Raw genomic sequence first — 12,754 nt, forward strand, 5'->3', positions numbered from 1 at the left:
GTTGGTTTCGAATATTAGACAATTTTAAACTATCTTTATTTGTGGTCATACACTGTTTTATTTATACCTCTAATAGACCATTGGATAAAGACAGAAAGCATGAAAAGCACTGATGTTAAAATCTAACCTAATAAGGAGCATAAAGAAAATAATGTTATAAATGTCCCTCAAGAGTACGTTCATCTGATCAGTAAGTTTCATTCCTCTATTTAAAAATTTTTTGGCCCCATGGCATGTAGGATCTTAGTTCCCCAAACAGGGATCGAACCCATGACCCCTACATTGAGAGTGTGGAGTCTTAACCACTGGACTGCCAGGGAAGTCCCTAAAATCTGCCTGTGTAAGGCTGTTAGAATAACTGACACCATCTTGAGCCCTCAGAGTTTCTTCTCTCTTTCCACTGACCCTACCCAGGACTGTACTGTGCAATAAACCACTTTTCTGTCGTCAAGGGATTTGTAGTTAATAGATATTGTTTAATAATCATTAGGATCAGGTGGCCCCTATGCTCTGTTAGTCCCTCCAAAACGATGAAAACCTTCACTGACGTATTCCCCAGCACCCGTGAAACTGGTTACCCATTCACAAATCTTCTTTTTTTAAAATAAATTTATTTATTTATTTATTTTTGTCTGCATTGGGTCTTCATAGCTGTGCGGGGGCTTTCTCTAGTTGCGGCGAGCGGGGGCTACTCTTCACTGCGGTGCACAGGCTTCTCATTGCAATGGCTTCTCTTGTTGTGGAGCACGGGCTCTAGGCACATGGGCTTCATTAGTTGTGGTGCGTGGGCTCAGTAGTTGTGGCACATGGGTTCTAGAGCGCAGGCTCAGTAGTTATGGTGCACGGGCTTAGTTTGTTCACGGCATGTGGGATCTTCCTGGACCAGGTATTGAACCCGTGTCCCCTGCATTGGCAGGTGGATTCTTAACCACGGTGCCACCAGGGAAGTCCCCCATTCACAAATCTTGACTTAGGAATGTACACCCTTTTTCCAAGCACTCACCCCATTCCCTAGGTTAACTATAAAACTGCCCCAACGGCTCCTCAGTGGTGCAGAGTGCAGATGTGAATGCTTCGGGATTGTTGTCACCTGATCCCGATAGATCCTGCCTTGTAAGTTGCCCTATAATAAATGGATCCATTGAGTATATGGAGCTGCCTGCCTTGTTTTTCAGTCTCAAGACGCCTTCTCAGTTCAGTGGGCACTTTTCATCCCCTCCATCCTCCAATAGTATAGTACTTCATTTTATGTTTTCATTATATCAAAACCAATTCTTGGAAAGAAAGAATAAAATGAAGAATGGCATCTAAATGCTCTTTTTTCATCTAGTTAGAAATATCTGCAAATAATGACATAAAACCTATTATCTTATTTCTTCAGTTCTAAAGAAAATACAAACAGTATAATACTGTTTATTGATTTTTAAGATTTTTTAAAACTCCAAACATTTTTAAACTCCAAAGTGTAAAACTTCCAAACATTATATCAGCTTTTTTCTTATTTTAACACTTTAACACATATAATAATTAACCACCAATCTATATTTTAATGTGTGACTCTCTGAAGCCAAATACAACAGAATGTCACCTTTGAATTTATTTTTTAACAGGTCATGCTTTTTTCTCAATATTAATTTAAAATAAGGAGTTTATATCACATGATAAATAGCATGTTATATATGACAAAAATTTGCCTTCCTACTTAATATTACCAAATATCATAAAGTTTATAATTTGTCTACATATTGATCTAAAATAAAACATTTTAGGTAGAATCATCTTTTTTTTTTTTTTTTTTGCGTTACGCGGGCCTCTCACTGCTGTGGCCTCTCCCGTTGCAGAGCACAGGCTCCGGACGCTCAGGCTCAGCGGCCATGGCTCACGGGCCCAGCCGCTCGGCGGCATATGGGATACTCCCGGACCGGGGCACGAACCCACGTCTCCTACATCGGCAGGCAGACTCTCAACCACTGCGCCACCAGGGAAGCCCAGAATCATCTATTTTTAAATAAACGTTTTTTAATTTATAAAACTTTTCAAAAGAGATTAAGATAGCAGAGTAAGCGGACACTGGTCTCACCTCCCATCACAAGCACATCAAAACAACAACTACATACAGAGCAACTCTCACTGAAATCGACCTAGGGACTAACAGGACTGCTAAAACACCTATACACACTGTGAGAAACTCACATGCACGTGTGCACCCACGTGACCTACACCTGTCATCTCCAGAGAGTCAAATTGCCCTTGTCACCTTTTTTCTCCTTAATCAATATGAGAGATGACAGACTAAATCAAAGACTAACTTCTATGAAAACATATTTTTTAGCCCCCTTTTTCTCTTCTCCCTTTCCCCTAACTCTTTATATATGTTCCTTGACTGCCTCATTTTGCTACTTTCCAGTGTAACACCTGCTTACCTAAGACACCATTCTGATTAGGAAGTAGCTTATCTTTTTCCTCTTTCCCAGAGGGGGGAAAAAATGCATATGTTTGTAAAATGCAGGAGGAAGATTTCACCTTGGTTATCTCATGCGTTGGAGAAATGTCAATAATGGACATTTCCATTGGCAGGGACATGGGATAGAATAACACAAAATTTTGCAATACCTTTCAAATCACATACATTACCTGGCCATTTACTCTGTCTACACATAGGCAACTTCATACAGATAAGATGTGAGAACTGACAGAAGAAAAAAAGCAAAGGGATAATATGGGTCAAACTTTTTTCTTTTGCCAGCTGGGTAAATCTGATAAAAGGACCGCTGAGCAGTGAAAACTGGCATTTCCTTAACTGAATTTATGTATCTTCAAAAATCAGATAAATCTCACTTACTGAGTGACTATTTGTATGTAGCATTAATGTTAGGGGTTAAACAGTTCCATGTGCTGCCTTTCAGAACTCCTAGAATGAGAGAGCTGCACAGTTTTAGCATTATAGGAAGCCTGAGAGAAGATGTAATCCAAGGAATACCTCCCTCCCCTTACCCACCATACCATAAAGCCACAGTGTACCCCATACTTGGCCTCACAGAGGTATGAATTATAGTGCTTCACCTGACTCACTTCCCACAGTGTTTTATGTCTTGGTTCTACTCTTTTCTAGTTGCTATGAAACTAATCTAGTTAATACATTCATACTGATATATTACCACCTTTTAATTTTGAACTTAATATGCTCCTCCCAGGCAGATTCATATTTTAATAGGGGCCCTTTGTTAAGTTTTTTAATTAAAAGGACTAGCTCACATGTTAGGAATTTTAGTACAGAAGAAACCAGAGAGGCAAATACATTTGGTTTGGAAAATGTTTTAAGATCCTTCCTACTATACAGTAACTTATCTGAATGAATGTTGCAGAAAATTATATGCCTAAGAGGAAGACAAGAGAAAATGAACAGATTAGTTAAAGCCCTACTCAATGCAAAATTAACAATGCATTTGACTCAAGTTATATACAAATCAGTATTTTCTTTTTTAAAGGAAAGGTAACAGTTTGAGCTTTTAGATTTAGAGTGAGTCTTCTTGAATATATATATTCAGACGTTAGTAAACCCTATTCCTTATTTCTTTAATAACTAACTGCAATACCACTTCCCCCTTTTCTTGGTAAAATCAGTGTTGAGGATAAAGATTCTTCAAAATTCCTAGCTCATATGTGCAGAACAATTTTCCTAATCCATATTCATATAAACACAGAGTAATCACTCCACGGGAGACAGTGAGTAAATGAGCTAAATGGTACTTCTCATTACCCCAAAAAGTTATTGTAAAAACATTAACAGCACATTCAAAGAAGCAGGTTAATTTTTAAGCTTCAGTTATTTGAAGCTGTTTCGGTTTTGATCTGTTTTGGTTTTGTGTTTGGTCTTGTTAAGTACAACCATAGAATTTTCTGGGAATGTGACTTTTCATGGTCCAAATTCAATTCATTCTTCACCTAAATCTTAGAAAATCCAGGCTAAATGTCTGTTGAAAGTAGCATATTCATATGGAATCTACCTCCTCCTTGCAGTAGGAAAACTAAATTATTACAATTTGGTGGACCAATGCTTATGACGTAAACATAGTGGTCTAGAGACTGAGAACAGTCCAGCCTTTTCTAAAATTTTAGAACCAGAGAAGCAGTAACATCTATTTGCAAGCAGGACCACGACATCTTTTTTTCCGTTGAGCAAAGACAACACAGAGCTCTGCTCATTCATTTTAGGTAAATAGCTAATCCTGAAAAATTCAGGATCATTATCACTTGTGAGAATGGATTCATAGTATCCTGTTAAAAATTATAATTGATTTTAAATTAGTTTTCAGTATATCGTCCTAGAAGCCAAGTAAGCAAGACTGAATGAATAATATAAAGCTAAGATGTATTTTTCTATTCCAAGTCATGAAAGATAATCACAAATTATGCTTTCTTAAGTAAATGAACTGATAAGGGAATTAAACCTGAGGTCAGTCACAATGTCAATTTACCAAACACCAAACTTGTCAAATTTACTAAAACTTTTTATAAGGAATATTGTTTTTAAATATACATATACTTTCATTAACTACATTTTAAGGAATGTTCAATTTGTCGAAAGGTGAGTCCTAGGCTTATTTGGTGATTTTATGACTATTTTCAAATAAATTTTCTAATAAATATTAGTATAAATATATTAAGAATAAGTTCTAATAAGGTAGTATTTTTTAACATCTTTATTGGAGTATAATTGCTTACAATGGTGTGTTAGTTTCTGCTTTATAACAAAGTGAATCAGCTCTATGTATACATATATCCCCATATGCCCTCCTTCTTGTGTCTCCCTCCCACCCTAAGGTAGTATTAAAAGCATAATAAAGATGAATAAATTCACTGAAAATATTCTTAGTTGTGAAAAATATATTCATGAAGAATATAATTAGGAAGAATGCATTTATGAAGAATATATTTATGTAAAATGTTTTTCATTGGGTATTTGAATGTATTCAAAAAGAAAATATTCATATTCACTTAATATAGTCAATAAATTATGTTTATAGGAAAGCATATACAGAACCATTTAATATGCTTATGCTGATTATTCCTTAAAACAATATATCTGGTAAACTAGTAAATTTAGAAATAGGCTATTCCACAAATGAACTTCAGTACCTTGATCTTTGAAGAATTCACCTACTTCCATGAAATGATGGCAAGAGGGGAGTATGTATTGAAGGGCCATCAAACACAGATACATTTTTGCTGAGCACAGGATGTAGATCAAGGATGAATTATTATGTTTAAGAGAATTTGCATTGATAGTCTGTACGGTCAAATCAAATTGTAACTGCCAACTATGTGACTTTGTATTGAGAAGATATGACCTCCAAAGAAAACATATGTGGAACATATGTGACAATTTATTTAATTTATTTTACTGAAGTATAGTTGATTTAAAATGTTGTATTAATTTCTGCTGTACAGAAAAGTGATTCAAATTTGGTAATTTGAATTGGAAAGAAGTTGATTGTTAAAAGGGAAACAACTTTGAAGAAAACTTGTGTATATATATTCTTTTTCATATTCTTTTCCTTTATGGTTTATTATAAGATATTGAATATAGTTCCCTGTGCTATACAGTAGGACCTTGTTGTTTATCCATTCTATATAATGGTTTGCATCTGCTAACCCCAAAGTCCCAATCCATCCCTCCTCCACCACTCCCCTTCTTCTTGGCAACCACAAGTGTGTTCTCTATGTCTGTGAGTCTGTTTCTGTTTCATAGATAAGTTCATTTATGTCATATTTTAGATTCCACATATAAGTGATATCATATGGTATTTGCATATATGACTATTTTTTAACCCAGTTTCAGCAAAACCTTTGGTATAAACATCTTCCCAGCAGTGATAAATATCTAGTTATTTTAAAAAACAAAGCAAAAAACTAGTTATAGATTCCAAAGCAGTTTCCCTTTGCCTGGAATTTCGCCTGTTGTGTGACCCAAACTCCAAAATCATCAGATACTGTATATTCTGAATCTGCAAAGATATAACCAAGGCTGTCTGCTCCACTCCACTGGAAAAGAAACACCCACGTTTTCCAATACACTTCATTTGGAAACAAGATGAGCTAGCAAACCATACACATGCCATTGTGACATTAATAGTAGGTTCATGGTATTTTATGGTAATTGCAATGTAAATCCACCTACATAAGGTAGAGCATTTCCTTCACTCCTTGTGGGAAGCTCTTAGTAATATGACTGATCCCAAGTTCAGACTTATTTTGAACTACAGGGGGAAAAGCCACTATTTATAGCCCATCTGCCAAGACTGTTTCATTTTGAAAGATGAAGAGTGTTTTAAGGTACAGAGGAATTGTCATTCTTCTGGTAATTTGAATTGGAAAAATGTTGATTGTTAAAAAGGAAACAACTTTGAAGAAAACTTGCTTAAAACTTCATTGTTGGTACATAAGTTAGCCCAAATTGATCTGTTTCCTCAAGAGCAATTTATTTGGTACAAAGGGTGCAAAGCAGTGGGTTGGGTGTTGAAGTGAATCAGTAACGTCAGACCAGTTCATGAGCTTTTCTACCTGCATTTGCAATAATTGTCTGTACTTCACCGTTAGAATGTAAGTACCATTCTTACTGATCAGAAAGGTTTCTTGCTTCATGTGGGTATGTCTCAGGTGTTGCCCAGCCTATGGTTTTACCATATTTTTATACCCACAATTCCCAGTTGGTGCTAGGTTTGGAACGTGTACTACCTACCTACTACTAGGCAGTTCAAAAATGTGGATTCAAGGGCTTCCCTGGTGGCGCAGTGGTTGAGAGTCCGCCTGCCGATGCAGGCGACACGGGTTCGTGCCCCGGTCCGGGAAGATCCCACATGCCGTGGAGCGGCTGGGCCTGTGAGCCATGGCCGCTGAGCCTGCGCGTCCGGAGCCTGTGCTCCGCAACGGGAGAGGCCACGACAGTGAGAGGCCCGCGTACCGAAAAAAAAAAAAAATTAAAGTTTAGAGCAACAACCAGAAACAAAAAAATAAAGGCTATTAATAGCAAACAAGAATCTGGGAAAAACTGAAACACATATGACATCGCACTGAAATAACAAGGTGACTAAATGTGTCCAAGGCACTCTGCTAAGAGGCATTGGGTAATGAGAAGTTAGCAATCAGTAGCCCTCACTTTGAAGCATCTTAGAAGCCAATAGATAAGACATGTAGACAATTACATGACACAGTGAACCGTGCTCCATCCATAACATGAGAGGTACAAGCCCGGAGGTCACAGAGTTCAGGGTGTGGTGACAATGAGAAGCAAGTTGTCTTGTTTCATTTGTGCAGTTTCTCAAAGTGTGGTCTCTAGTTCACCTACAACATATTCCTGGGCCTCAGACCTAAAGAAAACTCTCACCCAGCTCAGGAGAGTTCAGAGTGTCTCCACAAACAACACACATCTGGTGTCTTGCACTTCCTAAAATGCCTTACAATACTTATAAACATTACTGGAAAATGTTAAAAGTTTTGGAAGGAACGGTGAATCAAGGGACTATTTGAAGCACCAACACCAGGCTTTCTTATGTCCCCAAATAACTGAGATCAGACAAATGCCATGGAAGTCCACCAACATGCCCTTGGCCTTTGGGTCTTAGTTTGTACTGATTTGAACTTGGCCTTAGGAGGTTTTCTCCTGGGTTTCAAAGAAGTCTTGGCAGTCTGTGACTTAAAATCTTGGGACAAAATCTGTAGGACAGATTGAGAGGGATTCAAGATGCCCTCAGATCCCTATATTGTTACGGAAAATGTCGGGTCTCCAATTGCCATCAGCCTCTTAATTGCTTGCTGGGGTTTTTGTTTGATTTGGTTTGTCTTGGTTTTAACAGTCCACCTTTTATTTTATTTTATTTCTGGTTTGCTTTGTTTTGTTTTTATTGTGGTAAGAACAATTGACATGAGATCTACCCTCTTAAATGTCTAAGGACACAATACAGTATTGTTAATATAAGCACAATGTTATACAACAGATCTCTAGAACTTATTCATCTTGTGTAACTGGAACCTTATACCTGTTGAACAGTAGCGCTCCATTTCCCCCTGCTCCCAGCCCCAGGAAACCACCATTCTGCTCTGTTTCTAAGAGTTAAACTATTTTAGGTGCCTCATATAAGTAGAATCACGTCTTATTTGTCCTTCTGTGACTGGCGGATTATTCCCTGTAGCATAACGTCCTCCACTGCATGCGGAGCTACCAGACTAAAGCTCCTTAGGGCTTTAATGACAAACCCCATAGAATTTTGTCTAATTGGTATCATCCACCCCTCCTGGCCTTTCCTCCCTTTGCATTTCAGGATAGTCTTTAAAAGGAAGGTTTGCTGTTTTATTTCAAAGATTGACAGCTTATAATTGTACTTCACCAAGCACTTCAGTCCAGACCTACATCGCCAAAACTGAATTTATCTCTGGAAATGCAAAGAGAGGAAAGATTAGGAGGGGTGCCTGGTAGCAACTAGATACAATTCTAAGCCCTAAGGGGCTTTAGTCTGGTGGCTCCATTTCCGTGGTGTCAGTAAAATCCCAACTAAGCCTATTCTATTTTCCCAGTAACTGGATCATTACCCTATATCTCTCCCTTCATCTGATTTCAGTTAGGTCATCTGACTGAGGGAATCTCTAAACTGAACGTTTTGAGTCTTCCCATTAAGGGTGCTCTTATGGCTGAGTGTGTGTCCAAAAACATCACTCACTCTCAATGAGCCCTTCATGGCTGCCCACAGGTAAACACTCCTTTTTGTCTGTCATCTGCTGTTTACACATAACACTTTGTTGTGGTTGGGCCTCTGAAACTCACCGTATATTTCCGGAATACATAGATGTTGGCTTTTCCACCCACAGCCAAAAGTCTAGTGCAACAAATAGCTTCAATCCATTTATGCTGAGACACATTGAAATAAAAATACTCTTTCCCTCTTCCTCTACTGTTTGGTTGGTTCATTGGTTGTTTGACTGTTTCCACGGGAGTGGGGATGGGAGGGGTACGAGTGGATGTAGGTAAACATATCTTTGTCAACCAATCAATTTACACTTAGAGGGAAACCACTAATCTTAGGGATTTTTGGCATAGGTTATTAAACTTTTTTAACAGTGAACATAAAATAGCTAGATTTCAACCTTAACCATATGCCACTTCTCTGAGCAGTGTTACAACTTAATCACAGGGTATCACTCTTAAATTATTATCAGATCTGCTTAAATAATCAAATCTAAACCAGAGTTCTTTTGACTATACACATTATCACTTAAAACTCATCTCTATAATTATATCCAACCACAGTATTCACAACAGCAACAAAAAAATGACTATTTGGAATGAGTTAATTTCTATCACATATCAACTTAGCTTGGAAGTTACTTAGCTTTAGATCAAATTAAAATAAAACTCAAATACAAACAACAAAAGTAATATTATTTGTGAAGTATTCCTGAGTATAAAACAAAACAAAAAATGTAAATAAGGTTTCAAAGAGCTAATAATCTGCTGAACCAAGATAGACAGTAATATCGTACAGAGGGGAAAAAAGTTAGTCCTAAGGCTTCTACAACATGGACAATTCCACAGCTTCTTTCTGTACTCACTGGGTGGTCTTAGGAAAAGACAAACTAACAACAAAAATAAAATCAAAGCTGGGTGGCTTTGATAAGAAATAATACATGATTGCTCTGATGGATCTTTTATGTTCTTTTTGTTCTCCCTTTTCATTTAGCTCATATTTGAAAATCTCCTATGAACAACTTAGCTCTTTCCCAGAGGTTTGCGTCAATCCCAGCTTCCAATGCTGTCAGACCTGGAGGTGGGCAGGATGCAGGACCCAGGGGCTGCAGGACTGTGTGACATCCATCCAGACATCTAAGGGACAGCGCTGACAAGTCAGTAGAGAGGAGTAGGCCAGGCTACTGGTCATTCTCAGTGGATCATTCTGTCATTTTGTAAGCAGCCCTTTGCAGGAAGCAGCTCTTTGCAGGAGGCCCTTTTTGTTGCCACTTTAGCAAATCTGTATTTTAACTTAACCTTTATACCAGGTGCCTCCACGCTTCACCAATCCCCCACCCAAGCACACCTCTCAAATCTGTCGATCACACCATGCCTTGTCTAACCTGTTGATTTTTTTCTTAGATTGAAGAAGTAGGAATGAAGAATAAATAATTAATGGAGGACTAGATCTTTTCTCCAGCTTCCCCTTCAGTAACCCTGTGAGCTGACTGCATGAACAAGATAGCATCTAAAGAAAGATCACAAGAAGTCAACAAGCCTGAACACTATGGAAGATGGTAAAGAATCTGACCCCCTACTTCAGTGATTAACTGAGATTTTTTTCCTCTTTTTTCTCTTTAAAAGCTTTCATGGCCAAGCAGAATCTTCGAAGCTGGTTCTGGGACACAAGTCCACCTTCTCCCCAGGTTGCTGGCCTTCTGAATAAACCAAGCTTTCCTTTTCTCACCAACACTTGTCTCTCATTTATTGACTTTCAACCTGCAAACAGCTGAACCTGAGTTTGGTAACAGTTTGACAATGAAAATAGAGACTCCAATTTCCCAAATTTCCCTCCCCTCCAAGTCCAATCTTAGCAATAGTAATTAATTCCTTAATTTCTGTATAACTGTACCAGGTGTGGCAGTTTTGTTGTGTTACACATGGAGGTTAAACTCTTCTCCTTGCTACTTTCTAACATGAATTTGAAAAAGTTATGTAATCTCTCTAAACATTCAAGTGCTCATCTGTAAAAGCTAACATTTCCTACTTCACAGGGTTGTTTAAAGATTAAGTGAGGTATTGTACAAACATGTTCTAACACAATGCCTGACACAAAGCAGTTTCTGAAAAACACACATTTCTAATGTCTGCTTCCCTCATCCCCATAAGACTAACCTCTCTACTATATTCACGATCCCATTGCCTCCCAATTCTCTGGGGACACTATACCAACAATTATCTTTTCCCTCTCCTGTCTTACCAAACTCTTCTATCCTGCTGAAAAGTCAATAAACATTTATTGAATATGTAGTTAGTAAGTGCCAGGCCTTTTTTTTTACCTGTTATCTTAACCTAACGCTAACCTTTCCTGAAGCTATTGGTTTGTCTTTCTTCTTGCCTTTATGATCAAAAGTCTGCCATGAGGCTACAGTAGGGGAATCTATATAAAGGAGGTTGTCAGAGGGAATATGAATTTCTAGATATTGTGCTCAAAATTTAAATTGCTTGTTCAAATCCACATTTTCCAGAAAAACAGAGCTCATTTTCCCCATCAGAGTCTTAAAAGGATGCTTGATTCTCAATATGTTAAGATCCAGTGATCTATATCAGTAACATTTCAGGACCGTCATGCTATGCCATTATACTGTGTCTGCCCATACCAAGCACCGAATGCACCCCAGTTATAGTCAGCAGTGAACTTTACTGGCTGACCTCAAATTTCTATTTTTTAGTCTTCATCCTATGTTATTTATCTGCATACTGTGACATTCATACCAGGATTTTCCTTCTTGGACTTTCTCTTTCATTGATTTCTGACATCACTTTTTTCTCCCAATATGTCATATTTGAGCACTCCCATCTCTTCCTCTGGCCCCTATTCCTCAAAATGACTCATAAATTTTGATGTTTCCTAAGATATACTTTGTCTTAATTTATTCTTGCTCTACATGCTCTCCTTGGATTATATAATCCATGTCTAAGACTTTCTATATCCAGATCAGACCTATTCTGATATCCAAATCCATATGTCTAGGTGATTAAAAAGTAAATTGCATAAATGACCCAAAGAAACACTTAAATTTTTTTAAACTTCACTAGTAATTTTTTTTAATTAAGTTAATATAATCTGAAAAAGAATAGATATATGTATATGTATAACTAAATCACTTTGCTGTACACCTAATACTAACACAACATTGTAAATCAACTATAATATAAAATTTAAAAAAAATTTTACGTTAATATAAAGATACTACTTTCCTTTTTCTTGTGATTTATGGGTATTTTTTTCTAAATAATATCCTGTGTTAGCAAACTTAAGAATAAAGTGTATCCTAGTGCACTGCTAATGGAGTGTAAATTATCATAAGCTTTCTAGAGGGCAATTTGACTATATAGATTGGATGTCCTTAAAATATGCATACACACTTCTGCTTTTATAGTATGAAGTTATACTGAAGGGCCCTCCCACTAACAGACAACTAGAACCTGGACAAATTAAGACAAACATCTTTAAGGCATGGCTAAGCTCACAAGAAGGAAAGGAAATCTGAGTGTGATGGGGGAGGCAATGAAATGAAATCTGAGCAGAGAGCCGTGAGTAAACAGTAAGTGAAAGAAAGTCTCTCTGGGAACAAATAATAATAGGAGTCCTGAGATCCTGAAGTCCTAAGCTTTGGGTCTGTCTCAAGGTTGGAAACTAATGTGAGTCTCCTGTATTACCTTGACCCTCCTTGGAGCTTAAGTGATCTCAGATGTCAGCAAATTCTGGACAGTGGCAAATAAACCATATCCTCTCTAAGGGAACATCCCCAGTGTGGACCCTCAGGATTCCCACAGATTTAGTTGAAGAACATATGATCTTGGACTTCCCTGGTGGCACAGTGGTTAAGAATCCACCTGCCAATGCAGGGGACATAGGTTTGAGCCCTGGTCCAGGAAGATTCCACAAGCTGTGGAGCAACTAAGTCCATGCACCACAACTACTGAGCCCATGTGCGGCAACTACTGAAGCCTGTGCACCTAGAGACC

This window comes from Monodon monoceros, unplaced genomic scaffold (assembly GCF_005190385.1).
Source record: "Monodon monoceros isolate NGI ecotype Baffin Bay Population unplaced genomic scaffold, NGI_Narwhal_1 Super_Scaffold_6, whole genome shotgun sequence".
Classification (NCBI taxonomy): domain Eukaryota; kingdom Metazoa; phylum Chordata; class Mammalia; order Artiodactyla; family Monodontidae; genus Monodon; species Monodon monoceros.